The sequence below is a fragment of the Protopterus annectens genome, chromosome 10.part0 (genome assembly GCF_019279795.1).
Source record: "Protopterus annectens isolate FY-2018-M chromosome 10.part0, PAN1.0, whole genome shotgun sequence".
In the NCBI taxonomy this organism is placed as follows: domain Eukaryota; kingdom Metazoa; phylum Chordata; order Ceratodontiformes; family Protopteridae; genus Protopterus; species Protopterus annectens.
In genome coordinates this window covers 1,174,629,284-1,174,655,118 of record NC_056744.1, presented here as the reverse complement: position 1 = coordinate 1,174,655,118, position 25,835 = coordinate 1,174,629,284, and the positions used below count along the sequence as shown (strand labels likewise).

General features: G+C 42.3%; 1 protein-coding gene across 1 annotated transcript in view; it reads right to left on the bottom strand.

Moving 5' to 3' along the window:
* The window catches only part of TDRD5 (tudor domain containing 5), a 2,447,201-nt gene that overhangs the window by 1,294,611 nt on the left and 1,126,755 nt on the right, over positions 1-25,835 (bottom strand). The window lies entirely within an intron of this gene.

Here is a 25,835-nt window from a genome sequence, read left to right as displayed (position 1 = left end):
CTTCATGCATTAGCTTGATATATACCCCTGGGACGAGGTTGTGCATCATATCCCAAACAGTGTGCCGACTACTGGTGTATACTGGTGCGTTATATGGAGTGTTGCAGGCACTGTCAGCCAGTTGTGGGCTGAGCACTGATATGTGGTATTGAATGTGTGTATCCTCTGACAGACAGATAGATGCTATATATGGCAGTTAAGTGATATCTGTACTTCATAATGTTAAGTGTGCCACATGACATGCTCACACATATCATTTAATTGTCTTCCAGGGTTATGGCTCATCAACGTAATCCATCGCATTCAGCTGTGGAGGAGCAGGAAATTCTGAACAGCCTGGTGCAGCAGTATAACCTGCTTTTTTCCAGGGCCAGCCAGCACCAGTATGACCGTACTGCACTGTGGCAAGACCTTGTTCGCCAGGTAAATGACATAGGCATGCATAACCGGACATATGAGCAGGTATGCCATCACTGCAGTGATTTAATTAGACATGTCCGGTGGCATGCGTCTGATATCCATAGGCAACAGCTTGCCACAGGTGGTGGGGTGGCCATACATCCCCCCCTCACCAGAGTGGAGGAGCTGCTCCTAAGCATGGTGGCTCCTGGCCTACAGCAGCAACAGCATCACACATGTGTCATCATGGAGGCAAGAGCCACCCAGCAGGATGACATGGAGTGTGCAGGTAATACGCCCTAGCTGTAGACTACCATTACCTGTATTGTTAGAATATGCATATGTCAGATGTGTACTGTGTGTTTAGCAGTTGTGCTGCCTAACATGTGCAATACTGATATTTGGAATAGTATCCGTACATCTGTGACTGTTGACTGTTGTTCCACTGTCGTTTAGCACACTCACAGTAGCAATGCCACAGTTGTGGCCACTGGCAAACTGTGTCATATTCTTCTAGGTCCCTCTGGTGTGACAGCAGGGCAGACAATACATGTTGGTGAGTGTGTTAACATTTTAATATTGGTAATGAAATGTGCATGTCATAGCTGAGGTGTAGGCCATGTACACGTAACCCACCTGCGCATAATGCATGCTGTGCATGTTTGCTGTGAGATATCAATCATCTCAGTAAAGTCAGTAGCTGCCTCAATCACATGCAATGCACAGTGCAACAGACACAATTGTGGCAACACTGTACTGCACATTGGATATGCATAGTTGCTACAGCTGTACACAACAGAACACGTTTTTCATACGTAGTACACGAAAACATGCTACATTTGGCATTACCACACACCCGCTGTAAGGTCACACTTCAATATCCCACATGTCATGCACACACAAATGATGTACCTCAGGGGTAGAGGCCTATCATGGGGCTGTGCAACACTCTGCAACACATAACACAGTCATGTTAAGCAATGCTCCCTATTGGGCATCTCCCACACCCATGTACAAGGTGGATGTGTAATTGTGAATGTAGCCACGGCACTGCAGTTCAGGTACAGCATGCTAGGCAGTGGTCTTGCACACATTAGTAGCTGTGAGTGACCACAAGATGCATGTTGATGATGGCACAGGGTACTACACCCCATCTAGTTAAAGTGACCACAGTACTACTCATAGCAGTCATTGCTTTGCACCTCAGTGTTTTGTGTGTGCAAGCATATGCACCTATACACAATATGTATAGCATGTTGTCTGTGTGCTTACATATGCCAGTATACACAATATGCACAGCATTCACCATCCACACAAAGTGTCACATATATGTCCTGGAATGCTAGTGGGTGTATAGCACATTGGGTATGTGTGGTGTTTAATGTTGCAGCCATGTAGCATGCCATGCCATGTCTGGCATCCGCATATCTGCAATATGTCCCACACTCACCATAACCACTGTACACTGGCCATGTCGAGCATTGGGATTCCTTCATGTCAACATGCACCGCACATCCTGTGTGTGTACAAAGCATGCATGTGCTACACCCGTGCCCACTATTATCTGCTATGGACACAGACACTGCACTCAGACATGGATATCTATGTGTCACACAGATAACACATGCAGCCATGGCATGTATACTTGTGAGTGATGGTGCACAGGGCATTGCAGAGCTGATAATACCTGCACAACAATGTTATCTCCATGTACACATTGTGTTCCAAGGTGTAGCCAATCACTGAACAACTACACAGTATCAAAGCCATGTATACTGCCATTTAATAGGGGAGTCTACACTTGCACTGCATGGTCTTGTGCAACACATATTCTGCATGCTGACACGTGTGTGATGACTGTCTATCTTGTGATACTGACACCCACCTTCACCCACTATAGAGTATGTGTTGGATTGCTGGTATGTGTGTGTATGTGCTGTAGTAAGGTGTGTATTAGTCTTCATGTGTGCATGTGTGCATGAGTTCATGTGTGCATGTGTCCATGTGTGCATGTGTGCATGTGTGCATGTGCAGACCGTAAAGTGTGTTTCCTGTCTTCCTCTCACAGGTGCTGAGTTAGGGGTTGGTGAAAGCAGCAGGCAACCTGAAGCCACTGCCATTAATAGTGGTGATGATGACACATGTATATTGGCACATGAAGATTTGACAGGGTCTGTCATTGGTCCATCAATCGACAGTACACAGCATTCAACCCCATCTATGCGCACACTCATACTGTCAATACATCCCTCACCACCAATGGCCATAGGCGAGGGACAGCATACAGTTGGCATTGACCAGGAGAGTGTGGTACCCATGGCACTTGCATCCCCTCACAGCAGCCATAGCCGTAGACCTGGAATGGTACCACATAGGCGGAGGTCCAGGGGTTCTTGGGGGAGCACCACTGGTTGTATTTCCCCTGGCAGGTGTGCCCTCACAGGTCTTATGATGACCAGTATGTTCCAGGCTGTAATGCAGGCTCAGGCATGTATGGAACGGTACACCGGCAGGGACTTAGGGCGCAGAGGGCACATTACACCGCTATCAATGACAGCATCCGTGACCTTGCTGGTGCCATCCGGACTTACACCAAGGTCATTGATAGATGTTGGGGGGAGACATTAGATGCCCTCCACAACATGTCTTCCATGAGCCAGGACCGTGCGGGACGGTTGCGACATTGACGCGGATGCATGCCAGCAACAGCAACAGCTGGCAGTGGTCGCGGATGGCCCACAGTTCACAGCCACTCCCATAGTGGCAGTACCAGGCCCAGCAATGCTGGGGCTGGCCTGTCCATTGACTGTCCCGATAGACCACGTGCACGTGGCTCTGGCCAGTCCCAGCAGGGACATGGGTCCAGTCATCATACCTCTGCCTCTGATGACAGTACCCAGGCAGGGTTGGTACCCGATACTGTCCGTAGCACCCCTGCCAGGCACAGGTACTGTATCCGTGGCTGGAGACAGTGATCTGTACAGCCTAGCAGGTATAGTCTGTGGCTGTCCCACAAACTACCGTATATGGCAGCCACATGGTGGCGCTGTGTGCATACAGATGCACACACATTAACCATACAACTAGGGCTCACACATACATACACACATTATATCAACATTGGCCCATGCTGTACTGTTGTCCCTCACACACTCCCACACACACAGACATGTCGATTGGATGGGTCAATGTCAGGCTCTGGCAAACAACATAACGCCCTGTACATATGATGATACCTGTGTCGCCTCCTGTCATCTGCATCATTGACGGAGGGACAGGCTAACATGGTGCTGATGCACAGGGTGACACTATAGCAGTGTAGCAATAATAGCAAGTTGTCAACAAGGAAGATTAATGGCATTCTTGTAGGTATATCTAAGCAGACATTATGCATAAAAGCTTTGATTGTCAATGTAGCATTGTTTACATCACTGTTACGTCTGAGTATGTATTGTCCCCCCATGTGCCACTTGGCTGAAGTGTAATGTGCTGCCAGCATGTGTTAGTGAGTGGACAGTACGTGTGTGATGTGTGCAGTACAGATTAGCAAGTGTACATCTGTGAACATGGTGGGTGGCACTGTCTGCATGTACGTGCATAGTGGACACATGGGATGTGTGGCATACCCTGTTGTACACATTGTTAACATCTAATAGTATCTTTCAATGGCCAGTATGCGTTCTACTACAGTTATGTACTAACATGGGTAGACGTGTGCATGACATGGGTTGACACTGTGCTGTGGGTGATACCATTAATATCTGTCAATGATTTGCAGTCTGGTAGTATACACAACCTCAACAGCATGACTATAAGCAATCATTGGATGATGTTCTGACAAATGACACACAGTAGTAGGGAACCCAATAACAATTGGATCCTTCCAGTGCTACACTATAGCACTAACCAGTGGTAATGACCGCCACCCATTCCTGTGACCACACCTGTTTGGCATATAGCCCCCTTAGGTACATGCAGACACACTAGGGATGTGTCCATCCAAATCTGGAAATGCATGGATTGGCCTACAATGCATTTCCTGGATGGGACGCATATCCTACACAAGGGTATCATACAGACAGATACCTGTTGTCTGATACATGCTGTATAGCAGTAAGCTGACTATGGCATAGTCATCCTCATGTATTATACATACTATCACGTCAGTACCACACAGGTGGTAGCCCTCAACATGTATGTTGGGTACCAATGTGTACATACAGCCTCATGTTATGTCATGTGTCCCTTGGTATCCACATATCCATAGGTATTGTGGAGTCCCAAGGTATATAACATAAGACATTAGAGGCCTGAATGCATATCCACAAGGCAGTCGTACACCTATAAAGACTGTCCATTCTTGGCAGTCTTTGTTGTGTATGACCATGTCTGACATATACCCCAGGCATATACCCTCACTCACACTACTCTTAAGTAACTGTCATGGGTGTGTGTGCCACAGATTACCTTGGCCACAGAACACGACAGTGGATGACCTTGTCACATAGATACATATGTGACCTACGATCTGAGAAGCAGCGGCACAACCTGTCAATGGAAACAAATGTATTCATGTAGTATGCAGGCTTCACACCTATGTACTGATTGAGGGGACATGCACACATATATATTTGCCATGCAAATACCTGATGTGTGCAATGCACTTACTGTTGTAATCATATTATGTCATACCATAGTAAAATCAAAACCCACACCGCATTGACACATACACAGTCAGCATTTGCAGGATTCAAACCCCTACCTAGCTATGTTATGATACTAAAGAGTGATGCATTAACATGGCACGCTATCTGCTTTATTGGGTGGTTTTCCTTCTCCAGCTGTATTTGTAGGATGGTGACATCATCAGTCTTTCCAAAGAGGAATGCACCTCTTTTAGTGTGTTTTCCCAGTCTCCAAAAAGGGCACTCCTTTCAAAGACAATTGCACACATACACCCCCCCACACTCACGGTTTGCAGGATTCAAACCCCTACCTAACTATGTTATGATATTACAGGGAGACGTATTAACACGGTGCGTTATTTGCTTTATTGGCTGGTATCCCTTGTATTGTAGGATGGTGACATCATCAGTCTTTCCAAAGAGGAATGTACCTCTTTTAGTGAGTTTTCCCAGTCTCCAAAAAGGGAACACTTCTCAAAGGAAACTGCACACCCACACTGTTTGCAGGATTCAAACCCCTACCCAACTATGTTATGACACTAGAGAGAGAAGCATTAACACGGCGCGCTATTTGCTTTACTGGTTGGTTTCCCTTCTCCTGCTGTATTTGTAGGATGGTGACATCATCAGACTTTCCAAAGAGGAATGTACCTCTTTTAGTAAGTTTTCCCAGTCTCCAAAAAGGGGACACCTCTCAAAGGAAACTGCACACATACACACACACCCCACACTCACTGTTTGCAGGATTCAAACCCCTACCTAATTATGTCATGATACGAGAGAGAGAGAGAGAGAGAGAGAGAGAGAGACGCATTAACATGGCGCGCTATTTGTTTACTGGCTGGTTTCTCTTCTCCTGCTGTATTTATAGGATGGTGACATCATCAGACTGGACATGGTGACGTGTGCACACTTTGTTTTATGCCATTCCAGGAATGGTCCATGTGGGTCGGCAGGTATCAACAGCTTGAACAAGACCTCAGAATCCTTACCTTGTGTGATCTATCTGTGGACACATTGACATTCCGTCATATGTGAACACATATTTATGCACAGCTTGTTGGTTTTGTGGATACTACATGTGTCTGGGATGTTGATTAAGGGCTATTCAACATCTATGTGACACATGTGTAGATGTGTTCATTGATGTATGTCCTGGGTGGCTGCCTTGCAAACAGTCTAGCATGTTTGGAAACCATGATCCGCACATAAACATACCACAGTTGGTAGGGTTGTGTGTATGTCAGCTTCCAATAGCTCTGTTTATGACTGCAACCATGATGGACTTTATGACCTTGCAGATCAGACTTCATAGGCTTACTGGACTTGACTTCCCATGGTGTGTTGTATACCAACACTTGTGGGGAGTGCCATATGTAGCTATGACACATTCAACAGTTCCACATTCTGTGTAGGGGGTGAGGCTCAGCTGACTGTTCAGGTGCATGATCTGTTTGTTCTGTAGTTTGTGCATGACACATATTGGAAATCAATGTATTCCACTTGCTGCCATGCTTTTGGCAGTGGGGGTAGCTGCTCATCCATTCTACATGTGATATCTCCTGGTATGATGATATGGACTATTGTAAGTGGGAGATGGGTATGTACATATGGGCCTGTCTGTCATGATGTTGGCATTGTCACTCAGGTACAGTTGGCCCTAACTCAGGACATATATGGGTGTACATTGCTATTTATGACATAGCTGAAGGAGGTGTCATGATTCAGTCTGGACTCCTTCTCTGCTACTCTTTACAAAACACCAACGAACATGAGCACTAATCCCTGTTATACTCTTTTACATGCTTAACACTCTACTGATCCTTTGTGATCAGGCTACAGAGTATGTCATGATAATATCCTGGCATGTCCAGGGGTCGGTTTCGTGTGTACTCTCCAGTCCGGCTGGTGGATATTGTGATATTGACACAATGTCACATCTGCCTCATGTACACAGACAACCCTCTCCTCCTCCCAACAAACTCAGATATATGTGTGAGATGCACCTATATAGACATACAGGGTGCTGAACTCTCTCGACCCATGACTGGCACACTCTATCAGGTGGTGAATGTAACCACACACACCACATATCAGTCTCACATATCCTCTAGCAACAACACTCAATCCACATTATCAAACATAGACGTACTCAGATGCTGTAAATGTACTCTACCTAAGCAGCAGAGACCTCCAAAGCAGACACACACACACCTGCTACCCCACTACAATACCCAAATATCACATAGTTCACAATGTCAGTGTGCCACACAGTCACTTCCCTTCAGGCTAAACAGGCGACACTTATTGTCAGACACACTGACATACCACTCACCAGCCCTAACAAGGGAATAGTCACTTTGAGCTGTCTGTTGGGTGCCAGGATCTGCCGCATAACACAGGCAGTCAGGTCACTCCAAAGCAAGTACAGGACTGGCACCATCATTGCCCATGCTGGTGTCTATAACCTCAGAAGTTACTCCCTGGACCACATGACATGATACATGGAGGAACACTCTGATCATGTAGCCCAGGCCAGTATGACCCTGACCTTGTCTAGCATCTTACACCCACCAATTATGATGTCACAGTATACGGACACACATATCACATTTAACAGTTGCCTAACAAATTTGTTTAATTCATAGGGGATACAGTGTCTGTCAACCTATGGTGACATGCTCAACATGCCACGTAGCTGAACTATGGACAGCTTGCACCTGTCACCCTTGGACTTTGGAATGCTGGCTAAGGCTCTTGCTACCACCATAGTGCCTTTTTTAAGCAAGGCTCAGAAGACAAACCCACCTCCATAGACATTACAGATTAAATGAAAGTAAGGGTAATGCTGCTCAACAACAGTTGTGTTAACCTCATATTGCGGCCACTCAGGACTCTCCTCAGTATGGAGGATAGCGTTATCTGTGCACTGACAGATGCCTAGTTCAGGCTCATTTATGCACACCAGCACTACCAGGTTATGTTCCATGCCATGCTGTCTGACAACAAGACTTGGGACAGACAACACAACTAGGGAGAGTATCCATATACATGACAGATACACACACCTCCGAGTTAGTAGCACTGCACAAAGCATCACAGACCATACATATACAACTACCATTGTGCAATACTCCCTTTCAGTTTGTTGCCTGCTACAGAACACACTCCCAAACTCAGGAACCACACTAGGCTTTCGTGGGAACTATGAAGAATATGAAGGTCTCCACAAACACCATTATATTGTGTGACTTCATATACACAAATATTGACTGGGGATACTACTCAAGCCCCGACACCCTCACCCAACAGTCACTACAATTTGTAGACTCATATGCTATGGCACAAACAGTCAGCACAGCCACAAGGGGGAATACATATTGGACCTGATCATCACCAACATGGGGACTCTATGTTCCACACCAGTGATATACCCCTCATTGGTAAGGTCAGAACATACATGTATCTCACTGGGCATACATATACCCTCCACACACCCATCCTGGGTAATCTTGGTGAACTTCTCATGAGCCAATGTCTCACTTCACCGCAGCAAGGTGGTATCCTTCAGAGACCCTGAGACAGTGGCAAATACAGCTCACACTGCTGCATCCTTTACATACACATTCTATGGACACCTAGTGTACTGCATGGATTGTGCTATCCCAAATAACAACAGGACTCACTACTCCAATGGCAGGGGACATGTCTGGTAGACCCCAGCCATTAATAAGCTGTATAACGTCAGGAGGAAGCTACTACATGATAGAGCACAATCCCAGACTGGGAAGGCATCTGTGATCTGTACTAGCAGACAGCTACGATCACTCATGGACTTTCTAAGGGCCGCTTCTACCGGACAATTGCAACAGACACATAGGACTATCACACGGCCTTCTTCAGTTATGTCAGGAACCTGGGTAGACACTCACTGATATGCTGTGAGTTACTGCATACTGACTAAACCTACCCTGAACCCACTGGCATTGCCAACATCCTAGCACACAGGTTCAGTGCAGGTGTCTCCCACCCATCCTCCCTAAGGAGCAACTATCCATCCCAACAGAGTATAACCTCCCTGACATCACACAGTAACAGGTGAGTGCTGCCCTCCCCAAAGAGTACATCACAGTATCAATGTGACCAGACGGTGTCCCAGCCTGCATCTTACACGAGCATCATGACAGACATAACCCTCACATTACATCACTGTTCAATATCAGAGTTACCACAGGATATGTACCCAAGGAATGGCATACAGCGACAGTAGCCCCACTCCACAGAGTTGGTGCCACAATGGACCACAGACAATATTGCCATATAAGCCTAAGTAGCCTGTTCTGCAAAGCTATGGAGTGCATTGTCATGGGACTCATACACATAGACATCGGGAACCTACGGACACTGTGTCCTACACATTTCAGCATTGTTGTGGGCAGATCTTGCACTCTTGAACCTGTTTGTATTCTTTAAACGGCTAACAGGTCCATCGACATAGGGATATGGCTGTCCACACAGCCTACCTGAACCTTGCAAAACCCTTCAACACAATAACCCACTAGGCCATTATGCATAGGCTCACCAGCATCGATATGGACACATATCTCACACATTGGATTGATACCTTGATCAGGGATAGCACCCATATGGTCAGAATTGCAGGTGCCATGTCTGACTATACACCAGTTACATGTGGCATCCCACACGGCTCGGTCCTGGGACCTCTCTTGTTCAATATATATTTGTCTGACATACAGGCTACCACAGGGGGAATATGGCTAAGCATGTTTGCACTTGACTGCAAACTGGGTGCCATGATCGACTCTCCAGCTGCCACATGCATACTCAAACAGGGTCTCACAGAGATGGATGACTGGTGCCTGAGCCATGGCCTACAGCTAAATGCCATTAGTTGCATAGTCATCCCTTTTGGGAATAACAGCATGCCCACACATTACCACATAGGTAGTACTTCATTACATATGGTAGGAGTTGTTAGGGGTTTGGGGACATGACTTGTTCGTACTGTCGCCTTTGACATTCACGTTGCCAAAGTGGTTGGACACACCTTCTATGTGGGCCACCTTATCCCATATGGTTTCACATCAAGATCGAGTGAGGTCATTGTGCCCCTATACTCATCACATCCATGCTTGGTTACAATGCCGCATTTGGGGTGCACCTTACCTGACACCTGCAGCAACTGTACTGGCCATGGAAGTTCCTCACCAAGCAGATCTAGGGACTCACACAGATGCCCTGCACAGTTCAGATGCAGTAACTCCAGCTCTACTCAGTCGCTTACCACCTACTCAGATATGATGTGTGCCTGTTGTTTACAGATTTACCCAACCCAGAATTACTAGACATGCTCCACCTCAGGATATCCGACTCCCTTGGAGCTACACACTCCAGGGACGTATACCTCAGCACAGATGTTAATAGGACATTGTGGAGGGACAGATTCTTATCCCAGAGGCTCCACTCACTCCAGAATGTAATCCCAGTTTCACATAGGCAGAGCCACCCACTGACCACCTACTGGAGACATCTTGATGACTGTATGGGTGATCGTATGTTTACCCCTGGGATATCTTCTGTGTCCCTGCTAGACAGAGGCACACTAGCCTAAATATACATGGGCTATCTTGTGTGACCTACTATTCACACACACAGTGTAGAAATCTGACAGGGTTGCGAATGCCAAACACACTCTGGCTAGGCTTGTACATGCCTTAGGGCAGATAGCCTAGTATCGACCTCTGAACCTATGCTAATGTTCAAGATGCACAATGTTTATTGCTGATACTGTTTGCAGGTCTTTATCATCTTTGCTTCACCAGTTTCTATGAACAACTTCGGTATCTGCAGAACATATTTGATTATGACAGGGTTCCACTATATTATAGATGTATCTGTTGTCATATAACTGTGTGCACAGGGCAGATTGCCGTATAGTGACAGGTTCCTGGGTTAACACATCCAACTACCAGATATGCGTGGCCCACTGCTGTACTCAAGACATGGCCTAAGTGTGTGAGCATGCCCAGTTCTGCCATTCTGTGTTTTTGTTGCCTGACATCTGTCTCATTTATTCATGTGTGTGACCATGCCCAGTGTGACCCTTCAGTATGTTGCTATCTGAGGTCCACTACATTTATTTATGTGTGCGAACATGACCTATATTAACATTTATACTGTGTGTGTTGGAAGTCAGGTTCTGTTCTCACTGCAGGACTCACCTTTGTGTCATAACTCGACAAGGATTATGCTGTGCCTGCAGGGTTTCCATGAAATACTTTGCATAGACTTATTAACATTCCTTCATACAGGCTGACCACAGCAATACTGTCATGGTTTAGTGGTTCAGTACTTTGGCTATAGTGCACAGTATTCTGGGTTCGAGGCCCTTCACTGCTTTACATTTTCATACTGAGTAGACCAGACTGCTTAAGGGCCAGTTAAGCAAATATGAGGATGTTGGCTTTTGTTCAGCTATGCTCTACTTAGACCAGGCTTGTCCGACATTGCTCAATATTCACCAACATTGCTGGACGTTGCCCAATATTACTGAACATTGATCACAGTTGTGCTAGTTGGTGTGTGCGATTTTGTTAGCATATACTACATGGTGGTAAATGCTGTTTAGCACTGCTTTATATTGCTTAACACGTGACAATCATGCCTTAGGTGGTGCTGCAGGACTGCCTATGTCGGATGCACATACTACTCTCCCTGTACATGTTTGAAAGCAGGTAGTGTCAACTTAGGCATCCCTTTTGCTATATGTGCAAGTTGGAGAGTGGTATCATTTCCAGAGTTCCTACTGAGCCAGTGTATGTGCTATGCATTGCCTCTTTGCCAAGGCCAAAGCATACTGGGCACACCTCCTTCTACCTACTGGGGCAGGCTCAGGTTGTTCCTCCTCCGAATCACGCTCTGCCTGTGATGGCCTTGGCAATGGTGGGGGGCTGTTTGGTCCAGGCCTATGCTGGTCCTGCTGCCGCTGTTTTCGCAGGATCATATTATGTAGCATAGCACATACCATGACAATTTGGGTACATGTAGTTGGTGAGTACTGCAAGGCTTCACCGGATGTGTCCAGACACCGGAACCGTGACTTGAGCAGTCCAAACACACGCTCGATTACATTTCGTGTTTGTGCGTGTGCCTCGTTATGGCATTCCTGTTCAGGTGTGTGAGCATTTCTGATGGGTGTCATCAGCTATGGCTCAAGTGCATATCCAGCATCCCCACTAGGTGACCATGAGGGATGTCCCCATTGGCAAATGTCTGGTACAGCTGCGTCAGATGCCAGATATGGGAATCATGGTAGCTTCCAGGGCAGCCTGCACACACATTCAGTATTATGCCCTGGGCATCACACATGACCTGGCAGTTGATGGAGGGGAAGCCTTTGCGGTTGAAGTAGACCCCACCCCGCTCGCCAGCTGGTGCTTTGATGCATATGTGCGTGCAGTCTATTGCACCCACTACCTCAGGGTATTCCACTATTTGCTGGAAGAGATGCATATTGCTGGCCAATACCTCACGGGAATTGGGGAAATATACATGATCACCGACATGTGCTGACATGGCATCCAGGAACTGGTGTAGTACCCTGGATGCTGATGCCTGTGATATCCCCATCATATCATCAGTTGGTCTCTGGAAGGTACCTGTTGCTAATATTCTTATACCAACACATACCTTGGTTTCCACTGGGATGGGTTCCCCTCTGTTGGGTCTGTGTGTGAGGCGTGGCCTGCACAGCTCAACAATTTGCTGCAGGATGTCTCTGTCCACTCTTTAGCGCTCCACTATCTCCAGCTCATGTAGTCCCTGGTAGGTTACCCTGGGCCTGTACACTCTTCTCCGTCTCCTCACTGTGGGTTGTCCAGCAGCATTTCCATTGTCAACACCCTCAGCATGTTGCATATGTTGCCTTATAACAGCAATGGCAGCCCCTAACATTTCTTTGTTTCAGTAAAGCTTTTCAGTTTTCACTTCTATTAGCTTACTGCAGTGTCTGTTGTGAGAAACATACTGGACTGCTGTTTGCAGAGTTTTAAGTGCTAGGCTGGGCTGGGCTAGTGTACTGCCTGTGTAATTGCCTGATTCTGATTGTTTTCACCTGCTAGCTCTGCTAGTACTCCCTGGTAGCTTCCTACTATTTGTTGTGCTTCCTTTTTCCTTTCTGTTTCCTCAGGGGGGGGGCGCCGTGCACGCAAGTGCAAACATGTGCGCACACATGCTTACACGGACTAAAGCTTGCTTATTCGGGTTAAAATGCGCACACACCAGCGCAAACATGCTTACAACTCTTTAATCAGCCTTATACATGCTTACTCCGGCTTAAATGCACGCACTCACGCTTACATGCAAGCACTCTGTTTTACTCAGGTTTACACGCGCGCACACGCACGCATACCCGCTCAGCAAGAAACTTTGGTGTTATCCACGGCATACACCTTTCATTTCTTGCCTTTCCCTAGCCTACCTGTTGACACACCTCTTTCCATGATGTGTAAATGACAGCTGACACATGCCACTCTGCTCCATTGAGCTTCACTTCTTTCATACATACCCCCCCTCGTGATGTCACCTATCTTCTACTCTGTTACTCCCCATACCCTACTTCTACACTCCACTGACTGTGCTCATTTTCTATGTAAACTTGCGATTCACTATCCTAACACTCATTTACATAGGATTGCCTACTAATGCTTGGTTACATGTCTTAGACTGAGCTTCCCCCCTTAGCAACCTCTACTCGGTGGCCATGTTGTCTTCAGCCTGCCATTCCCTTGCATTGTACATTAACAATTTCAATAAAATCCACATTTGTGGGTTTTAATTTTTAGTATTCTGGGTTTTAGAGCGCAGCCCATTTGCATGGCGCTGCACTACGCTTAAACATTGGAAATTGGCGAAAAAAATATAAATTTTTATTTTCATATTGCATCAGGAAACATTTCACATGGCCGTATATTTGGCCATTGGCATGCTTCCTGCACTGGATGCAACCTTTATTTGGAGCTGTCATGGCTCCGTTTTGCTATTTGCAGAATGGTACTCAGTTGTCAACTGAGTACATTTCTGCAAATAACACTGCTCTTACTCGGACAGGTTCGGGTTTCCTGAATCGCAAATCTACCTCATTTGCATGCCTTTCACCTGCAATTGAGGTAATTTGCATATCCCAGCCCTGTCCGTGTAAGAGCCATTTTAGGAGCTCTCTTACACGCCCCTACAGGCTGTTCCTGGATCACTCGTCGGACATGATGGCTGCATGGAGTCTTACTCTACTCTTAAGACTCCGTGCAAGCCTTCATGAATCCGGCCCTTTAACATTTGGTTTTACTGCCTTTTTTGTAAATAACACCTTTAAACTCTCATGTTAGAATTGTAAATCCAAGCATTATAATGCGTGTTTATATTACCTCATGCATACTGTATTGTCTGTAAACATTTTTTATGGTGTATGTAATACTTTGTGGAGCTTTTCTCCCTGGGCCTCTGCTGAAAAAGGGTGAAAGCTCAGTCAAACATTCCTGGTCAACAAATGTAAAATAAAGAAGTTTGCCTTTGGTGTAAACAAGATTAAAATTGTACTTCTGCAATTTGATCATCAGGCATTGCAGTCTCGTAGGAGCTGTGTGCATAGGCTTTCTCAAAATAGTGACTAGAGGCTGGTGGTCAGTTTAGATCTGGATAGGTCAGCCATAAATATAATCATGGGACTTCAAACATGCAAACACAATTGCCAAGAGTTCTTTCTCAATCTGTGCATACTGCATCTCGGTCTGGGTTAGAGTTCTCGACACATAGGCTACTGGCCTACCCTCTTGAAGAATGACTGCACCAAGAACAAACTTAGAAGCATCACAGGAAAGAGTTACTGGTTTGTGAATACCATAGCATCTTAAAGTAGGGGTGTATATCAAAATCATGAAAGATGGAAATCAGGAATACAAATACGTCGACATGTGAAGAGCAAACTACCATAATAGTGAACCACATAGTGAGCAAAAACCAAAACATCGAACGAATTTCCCTAACCAACAGCGCCATGCAGGTATACCTAAACTAAGTACAAAAAAGTAACATAACACACTTTTTCAGGGGGGCAAGCCCCCACACCCACCTACTTATATATACCAACTCCGAGACTGCACTATAGTGGGAGAAAGGATATATTCCCTTATCCCCAGAATCGCACTGCTGGCCAAACAAATCTGTTCGATGTTTTGCCTTTCGCTCAATAGGTGGTTCGCTCTTCTGGTAGCTCGCTCTTTACATGTTTTCATATTTGTATTTATGGTTTCTGTCTTTTGTGATTTTGATATAGACCCTTAAAGTAGCTGGACTGGCAGTTTTCTGTTTCAGAAAATCAAATATTCTTTGGTGTTGTTCTGACCAGGAACAGGTTATATCTTTGCATGTCAGTTTTCTGAGCGCTGCTGAAAGCTGGCTCAAATCTGGAATGAAGTTGCATAAATAGTTGACCATGCCAAGAAAACACTGTAGGGTTTGGACATTGTCTGGAGTGGCATCAGAAAAATTGCTGTTTGCTTGGAAGGATCTGGTTATAAGCTTGAACTGGTAAACAAATTGCCTATATAACTAACTTCTTGTAGCCTAAATTTACTCTTTTGAGGATTCAGCTTAAAACTCACTTCACGGGTTCTTTCCAGAACTTTCTTGAGGTTTCTATCATGCTCGACTTCACCAATGCCTCCTACTAGAATATCATCTACTATAATAGCACATGGATAGCCAGAAAAAATTCCATCGCACATTGAAGGACTTCACTGGCAGAATTTATTCCAAATGGCATTCTTAGAAATCAGTACCTTCTGAATAGTATACTGAATGTGGCTAACAATGAAGATTTTTGATCAAGCAAAATTTGCCAGAATGAACGCTTTGCATCTAAAACAGAAAAAAAAACAGTGACATTTGGCATGAGGTCATTAACTTCCTTGACTATGCACATAGGATGATGAGGCCTTTTTAGTGCTCTGTTCAAATCTATTGGATCAATACATATTCTAATATTATTTGAGCTTTTCTTATGAGCTACTGCCATGGAAGATAAACATTCAGTTGGTTCTTCTACTGGACAAATTACTCCTAGCTGCACCATTTTGCCTAGCTCAGTTTTGACTCTGTTCTGCATAGCTACTGGAACTTCCTGTGCTGGTCTGATAACTGGGCTTACCTCTGCATCTAACTTCATGGAATACACAACTGGGAGTTTGTCTTCTTTGTCTGTAAAAATATCAGCATACTCAGAAAAATTGGTTTGGGCAAAATTTGAGTTGTTCTCATTCAAGCTTACATGGTGGACTTCCTTGTTAAATGGAAGCAGTCCCATTGTCAAACTGTCTCTCAGGCCTAATAATGACCGCACATGTCTTTTGATTATGTAAAATTGCAAATCATAGCTGTTCTTAACATAGTAAAATGAAAGCACTACTGAGGCTTCGGTTTTATTTATTTATTTATTTGTCATTTGTTAACTAGGTTAGTGAAACTGAGCCAGTGGCCCATTTTCAGTGGAGACCCGAGAAGAAAAGCTCCAAAGTTATATTACAAAACAAGACAGTTTGTACAAAATTCAAAAGTATTGATATACATTACTGGAAAAATCAAATTTTATACAGCCAAGAAAAAAAAATAAAATAAAATTATAAGTTAGACAAGTGTACTGTAGTAATTACAAGTAGTATAACAAATAAGTCAACACAATTTTTGATTACAGATTAGTGATAGCTTGGTATTTTTAAAACTCAGATATAAGTATTTATTTATTTATTTAACATTTGTTTATCAGGAAAGTCTGACTTGGAACAAAGCCAATTTTCAGCGGAAGCCCAGGGAGAAATGCTCGAGATGCATGTCTTTGTAATGTGGGAGAAAACCGGAGTACCCAGGGGAAACCACACAAATGCAGGGAAGACATGCAGACTCCACACAGAAGGTATATGTGGGAGAACAAGCTTCACAAGAGAACAGGACAAGAGTAGATTGGCCTCAGAGATGAAAAAGGAGAGTAGAGAGTCTTAATTTAAAAGGAAGATATTGAAAGATAGCTTTGGTAGCAATGCGATGGATAGCAGAGGAGGTGTAGAGGGGAAGAGGGGATTATGTGGGATTCTGACAATGGCAGTTGTTGGTATTTAGGAGGCACCTTTTGAGCCTGGCACATACTGCATTTATAAACAAGTGTGCCAATGCTTTTATTAGGTTTGTAGGTGTCTAGTAGGTGCTGGTCTGAGGTTTAGAGAGTACGGATGGGGGTATAGAGGGATATAAGTGAGGAGAGAGAGGGACAAGACCATGGTTTGGATAGTAGAGAGTGTGTTAGTTGCAGCTGGGAAAGAAGCATGAGTTGGGGGAAATCTAGCCAGTGGAGTTGTTTTAGAGCAAGGCAGTCATGTGATTTGTAGGGTAGATTACTGGCAAATCTTGTATAACTATAATAGGTATGCTGGAGTTTAGTTAAGAGGATGAACTGCAGATGTGTAAAGATCGGAGAGGCATAAAGTAGACAAGGAAGGAGGAAAGCCGGAGCTACAGTTTCAGTCTATATTATATGCTCGAAGAGACTTTTCTTCGAACATATAATAATCAGCACATAAAGAGTGAATGCTCTAAAGTGTGAACGGACACTTCCACAAACTTTTTCCTCGGGTAAAAAAATTCATGGGGCTATAAATAAAAAACACAAACTTCAAAACCTTGTCAATTAAAAATGCAAGTCACATGACAACAGTAATCAATATTTAAAGACACCATTACAAAAATCACATTTCTTTCTAAAATTATTACCTTACTTTCACTTAAAAATAATATTATAATATGTATACATTGTGGTATTACCAGCATATAATATATATATATATATATATATATATATATATATATATATATATATATATGCAATTTATGCTAGTGTGGTGTCTTTAAATATTGATTACTGTTGTCATGTGACTTGCATTTTTAATTGACAAGGTTATTTAAATGCTTTTGATTTTTGTATGAATGTATTCTGATGGTCTCACTTGATATGAGATGAAAGTGCTAAATACTGTGTGTATTTATTAAATATTCAATTCGCAGCTGGTGGTGTACTGTTTTGGAACCAACTACTTTTTATTATTTTTACAAGTTTAACAGTGTTGTGAATTCTATAGTTTACAAACTTCAAAATCCTAAATCAAGTGGGGGGCTGTGCCCCCCCCCAACTAAATACACCATTTCTGAGATCGCTCTATGTTGGGGAAAAGGGCAATTCCCAATAACGGCAAACTTCTATTTTTTCCAGAGGAAAAAATTTGCGGAAGTGGCCGTTCGCACTTTAGAGCATTCTCTCTTTATGTGTCGATTATTATATGGTTGAAGAAAAAGTCTCTTCAAGCATATAATATTTATGTCTGTAAAGTAAGCCGAGTTTCTGATTTGTCTTTTCATACAGTGTTGTTTATGGATATCACATTTCAGTTGGTCATCGATGATAATGCAGAGGAGCTTTGTATGTGGATCTGACTGAATGGTGGTGTTATCTAGAAAGAAAATGTTGAAGGTTATTTTGTGATGAGAAAGTGATTTTGGAAGAAAGAACAGAAGTTTTGTTTTCTTGGGGTTAAGTGTTAGTTGGTTTTCAGTTAGCAAATTTACTGTGGACTGGAAGCTGTTTTGAGTGATAGAGAGGAGGTTAGAAATGTTGTCCGAACAGGTGATGAGAGTAGAATCATCTGCATATTGTACCAGGGTGGATGTTGTACAGGTAGTATGTAATTGAGTGGTAAAAATATTAAAGAGTAGGGGGCCAATAATAGAGCCTTGAGGGACCCCTGTATCAATGGGTAAGTAAGGGGAGTAAGAGGACTGCCATCTTACTGATTGTTGTCTTTAGTGAGATAGCTAGAGAAACATTTAATAATAGAGGAGGATAGATTGAGATTAGATGGTGTGTGAAGAAGTTTGGAATGAGAGAGTGTTGAAAGCTTTTGAGAGGTCAAGAAAGAGGCAAGAAATGTGTATATTCTTGTCTCTGGCTTCTGTGACAGTCTCAGTAAGGACAGACGGGCAGTAGATGTACTATGGTGGGTCTGAAACCATGCTGAATAAGGGTTAGAGGGTTTTTGTCTATTAGGTGGTTTAGCAGTTGTTTATGTATGCATTTTTTAAGGAGTTTAGATAGTGGAGAGAAGATTGCAATGGGCCTATAGTTGGATGGTTCATTGCTATTACCTCCTTTGAATTTCTTCACCACCCAGGGTTGCCAGATGTCCCTATTTGGGCGGGACTGTCCCGAGATCAGTAGCCTGCTCCTGAGTCCTGCACTGCTGGTTTAAATCCCAGGCAGCCTCCCCTTTGTTTTTTGTTTTTTTTTATTGGCCCGTATACCAGCATATGGGCCAATCAAAAATCGCTAAACACAGATTAAACAGAAGTAGTTGTTTAGATTTTGATTGGCCCGTATACTGGTATACAGGCCAATCAAAAAATCGCAAAACAGAGCTACTTCTGTTTAATGTGGAACTGTGATGTTCCACATTAAACATATGTATACTGGTATACGGGCCAATCAAAACAAAACAGAGCTACTTTGTTTAATGCGAACTGCAATGTTAAACAGAAGTAATTTATTTTTGATTGGCCCGGGCCAATCAAAAAAAAAAAAAATAAAATAAACACAGAGCTACTTTTGTTTAATGCGGAACTCTGATGTTCCGTATTAAAGACCTTTTTTTTAATCTTCACTTTGTCCCTACCTGGCCAGTCAGAAATCTGGCAACCCTGTCACCACCATAAGCAACAAGTCAAATCAAGTTGTTCTGCAGCTTTTACTCTAGCAAATTTTTCTTGTGACATAAAATTGCACTTTGAACTAGTATCAGCTTTGAGCTCTATTGGTCTCCCATTAATCCAAACAGTATAAAGGATTTCTTCTTTGCCCCTTAAACCTACTGCATTGACTGTTTCACCAAGCACAGACACGCAATCAACATACAAAGCAGGGTTGCAGCTTTCTAATTAATCAACTTGCCTCTTTGAATGCTCTCTTTCAATAAAAGTTTGTGCCTTATTTGATTTATAAAACCTTTGGAAAGGATTCCACTTTTTACAAGAATCGCACTCATAGCCGGCCTTAGGCATAGGCCAACTAGGCGGCCGCCTAGGGCGCTGCTGTAGCAGGGGTGTTTTTTCAGTGTTTATTTGATTTAAGTAGACCATAATGGGGGCACCAGGTGGTGTGGTGGGGGGGCTCCATGGAGCCCTTTTGCCTAGAGCACCAGTCGACCTAAGGCCGCTCCTGATCGCACTGCTAACTAAAAGCTAAGTACTTTTTTTGTTTGGGCTCATGGTTACCAACACAATTATGACAGTTGACTAGGAGGCTAGCTACAGGTTTTGCTGAGTCATCCCTGTGTTTCCTGTGTGCACTCTAGGCCTTACTGAGGCTGCAATGTGTTTTGCTGTGGCGGCCACACCCTTAGGCCTGTATCTTTTAACCTCATGCTGCATACTATCTACATTAGCTTTTGGAAGGCATGCAAAGCATGCTTTTCTCATTTGTAAACCTATTTGTGTGTTTTTCTGTAAGTCTGTATATCTGACAAATCTCAATGGCCTTGTTTAACATTAAACCACTGCCTCAAAGCAAAATCTTTCTCACTGTATCATTATTAATACCACACACAAGCCTATCTTTTATCAACTCATCTCTCAGATCATCAGATTTGCACGTTTTAGCCTTATTTCTCAAGTCAGTTATATCTGCTGCAAAAGTTTCACCAGGCTTTTGATCTCTTGTATAAAGTAAGTGTATTTCCATTGTAACATCCATTTGAGGGTTACACATTTATTTATTTATTTTATTCTACATTTATTCACCGGGATAGTCCAACTGGATACATGTCCATTTTCAGAGGAGGCCCAGGGACAAAAGCTCCAAGATAATAATACACATTGAACATTTAGTAAATGCTAGTTTCAAGCAGATTACAGTCATAAGCAACACCAGCATTTAGCACATATAGTACTAACTTATTATAAAATACTTTACAAAACATAACATTATTTTCAAAGTTAAACATACATAACATTACATTCAGGTTTAAGACACACTGAGCAGCAGTTATACAATTGACCCTTCCTGAAATGGAGTGGTATTAAAAGTTAGAAGTAGTTGAAGGTAAGGCACCTAAGAAATAGAGAGGTCACTAGTCAAAGTTAGTGCAAGGACATAACCAATGAGTTTTGAAATATTTCTTGAGTTTGTTTTTGAATTGAGTTAGTGAGGGTTCTAGGGTCAAGTCAGCTGGGAGTCTGTTCCATATTTTTCCAACAGAGTTGGCAAACAGAGAGTCCCCAGCTGAGTAGTTGGATTTGTATGTTTGAACTAGGAGTCTAGTGGCTGATCGCAGTGTCTGGGTGCAGGTGTAGGGGCTAATAATATTTTTTAGTGCAGGTGTATTTTCTGGTTGGTAAAGGACTTTATGTGCCACTATTAGCTGGTTGAACTGCAGTAGGCTTGGCAGTTCAAGCCATCCTAGGTGATTTAGGTTGTGACAGTGGTGTGTCCGGTAGGCTGTGCCAGTAGCAAATCTGGCAATGTGGTTATAAAGGATGATATTTTATTAACATCTGTTTTGTTTAAGTTGGAGAATAGAGGTGAGGCGTAGAGAAGAGTTGATAGCAGATGGGAACGGGCAATTGTAGTGAGGTAAGGAAAGGTATGAGTCTGTAAAGAGAGCCAAGTTTTTTATTAATGGTTTTGATAGTTTGATTGATATGTGCATCAAACTTCAGGTTGTTATCAACTATGACAACCAGTAGTTTAGTTTGGGCTTCTGGGGAGATGATAGTGCCATTGTTAGCAGTTATGTTGAAGGATGGCAGGGGGTCCTGCATGTCAGGGAGAAGAGGAACAACTTAATTTGTTGGGGTTCAGGATTAGATGTTGATTGGAGAGCCAGTTTTCCACTGTATTGAAGGTATTTTGGTTTAGTGTGAATAAAGCAGCTGGTGAGGTGTTATAACAAATCAAGGTGGAGTCATCCGCATATTGAATGCAGGTATCATCTGGGATGACTGAATGAAGGTCATTGATAAAGATGTAGAAAATAAGGTGTCCTAGTATTGAGCCCTGGAGGACTCCTAATGTGAAGGGTAGGTGAAATGATAGCTTGTTCTGTCTTAGGACTGCCTGTTGCCTGTCCTGCAGGTAGGATTGAAACCATTGGAGTGCATGGTTGTTTCAGGAGAAGGCCTATTGATGTTCTAAGCACTCTGGGTCTTCCTGCATTTCACCTGGTACCACAATATGGTGGTCTTTTCACTTCCCTGCAAACTCAGCAGGTACATGTATAAATGAACTGTCTCTTTCAATGGCCTCTGATCCAAAGCAGAATAAATGCCTTTGTATGTGTGTCTTTATCAGGAAAAAGCAGCCTGTATGAAAATATCATACTCTTGCTCAAACACTCTTCAATTGTCTGCAATATTGTTATCAAACACAAGTGGTGCAGGTCTGTGAAATCCTACTGCCATGCCCACAAATTATAGTTTAAACCCAATGCAATCTTGGCCCTTGTAGTCATGTATGAACATGCACACACACCAGGTATTTGTAATAATATTCAAATGCAAATAAACTCTTGGGCAGACTGTACTTTGTGAAATATTCTTTGAAATGACTGTACTTTGCAAAATAACTACACTGTAATACTGCACACACTTGTCAACACTTTGCACACTTTGGATATTTTGCATAACTTTAGTTAATGCAAAAAGTAGTATGTAGGGAAAAATAAGGTTATTTCCCCTTTTTATACATTTTATGTGATTCAGATATCATTTCAAATGTTTTCATAATTATTTTGAATATTTTTATCAATATGTTACAGTTTCGAACATTTTCATTAATTAGAAATTTGTTTTGAGCTTTCTGAGTGCTTCATTTTATATTAATTGTGAAAAAAATCATTTAAGCAAGTTTTAATACTTGGAATTCATTTCTGACCTGTTTGTGAGTCATTTGAGGAGTAGGGATGATCCACTCCTGTATTTTCCTCTATTTCTAACTGTGTGACCCATGGTTTTGACTCTGGATCCCATTCTGACACCATGTCACTCATCTTGTGTATCTGAATAAGACAATGAGGCTTGGATATTTGTTTAAGTAGTTTATTACATACAAACAAATCAGGATGGATGGCAGAAACATTAAAATTAAACGATCTAGCTAACTTACGACTCCTATATACATACATACATGGTCTCACTCTGGTTGCTCACTCAAAATGGCACACTCGCACGTGCTCAGTACTTATGTGCACGTACCCACTGACTGGAATGGTTCTTAAAGGTACATCAAACACTCTGATCTACAATAAGGACCAGTTGCCATGAGTTAGGCTGGTGTTACAAGGCTGAGTGAAGAATTTTGTGATACATCATACTTGTTTGTAAATAATATGTTTACTTTTATTATTTAGTTGCTGATTTTAGTTCCTGAGGTGTTTATATTGAGTGAACTGCTGGTAAGAATCCATACAAAGATTGATTGACTTACTGTCCTTTTATTGAAGCTTGTCACTGTATTGATAAGCTGGGTGAATCTATATAGATTTCACTATACTCTATATTCATACTCTATACACTATATTCACACTGAAGAGTATATATTCTTGGAAAACGCAGGCTCTTGTATATGGAGCAATTTTTCTTGTTTCCCTGTTAAACTTATCCAGCTCCTTTTTATGGCCAGTCAGCTACCCCAAAGTTATAAGTTAAAACAGGATGTGCAAGTAGATTTATGGCTTGAAGTTTATTCCTGGATGACAAAGCAGTTTTTGGTATTAATTTTAGTCTACTAAGACATTCCTTACTGAGTCTTGTTCTTATTTTTTCATTCTGTATCACTGCCCCTTTATCTAGTCTCAGATATTTGTGCAAGCTTTCTTGTTCCAAATCTTTTATATCACATTCCTCCCCAAGTTTAATATTTTCTCAAGTCTTCAGTTTTCCTCTTTCAAATATTGCTTTTGCACATTTGTCAAGACCAAATTACATTTATATGTCATCTGAAAAGTCTTTAACAACTTGTAGCTGGTCTTTCAGGTGTTTATCTGATGAGCTATATAGAGTTTAAGGTCATACACAAAAAGTAGATGAGATATCCTTTCACTTTATGATTTTCTTGGAGTCAGACTGAATCTGTGACCTTAGTACTGTTGAGTAAGCAACTTAATGGATTGAGAGCAAGAAAAACAGTAATGGTGACGACAAATCACCCCAAAATATTCCACCTTGGATTTTTAAACCCTGGAGAGCAAGTTTTTCTTTTTTGCTGTTCACCTGCAAAGTAGTTTACCATTTCTTCATTGCAACTGCAATACAATTTACCAGTGTGCGATGGGTCTTGTACATCTGTAAGCATTCTGCAATCTGGGAGTAAGGAATGCTAGCAAATGCTTTTTTATAATCTATCCCTGCCATAGTGAGATTCCACTTCTTTTTGCAGGTCTCCATTATGGCTTTGTTTAACAAAAGGTAATCATCTCTTCCATATGAATCTCTTTTATTCCCTATGGCTATGATTGAAGTCTTATTTAAATGACTGTATACTCTGCATCAGTTCCCATATGTAACTTACATACTTTGCTGGTAAAAATGTTATTGGTTGATAGGTTTTAGAGTGATCTACAGGTTCACTTTTAAGTATGAGTATGGTTTTCCCCATTGTTAGCCAGTCCAGTATCATTCAGTCTGTACATATAAGTAGTTTTCACTCAAGGCTAAATCACAGTGCAAAGATGACAATACCTTTAACCAGAAGTTAGGTATAGCATCTTAGGAGCCTTCCTTAACTTTATCTCTTTTAAAGTAGGAGTTATTTCATTCTAGTCCATGTATTTTATATCTCTTAATTGTTAATTTACTTCTTTTATCTACTCAGCCTCCTTATTGTGCTCATCTGGGTCCTCATAGATATTATAGATATTTCTCCAGAATGCATTGATTTCCTCTGTTTTTGGTGGTAAGTCAACTATTCCTGTTTTCTTTCCTAGCTCCCCTGTATAATTTCTTTGGGTAATCTTTAAATTGTTTGTTTTGTCTCCTTTATTTATATTTTTTCAGTGTATGTTCTAAGTTTTTCAGACTGCAAAGAGATTTTTAATTTTTTGATTGTGATAGTATAACCTGAATTCCGATCTGTCTTGATACTGTGTTTTTGTTTTGGCTCATTCACTTTTCTAATATTTTTAGATGGATTTCCTTTTCTGTATTCTTCCAGTAATGGTACTTCTTTTCTTCCCTGTTTTACATCTATTTCTAGTCAATGCTTCCATGGTGGTGATCCATTTGCACCTTTGCTTTTCTTTATTAAGGTATGCTTTATTTGTTAATACATTGTCTGGTGTTAGTTTTACTGCACAATAATGTATTCTGTTAATTTTCTAATATTGTGTGGATCTCTATTTACAGTTCCAGTTACTATTTTAATTTAGCTTATTACTTTTGACAAGATGTTAATTTTGCCTCAGTTTATTTCTACGTCAGACTTTATTAATAACCTCCCACACTCAGCCTGTTTAGTGCAATAACTCAGAGCAAGTTTTACACTTTTTTTTGCAGTGGATGTTGTCCCAGATTCCTCTGGGAGTTTTCATGTCTCTCCTGATTCTACAGGTCTTATTAATGCTAAATATTCAAAAATATAACATTTTT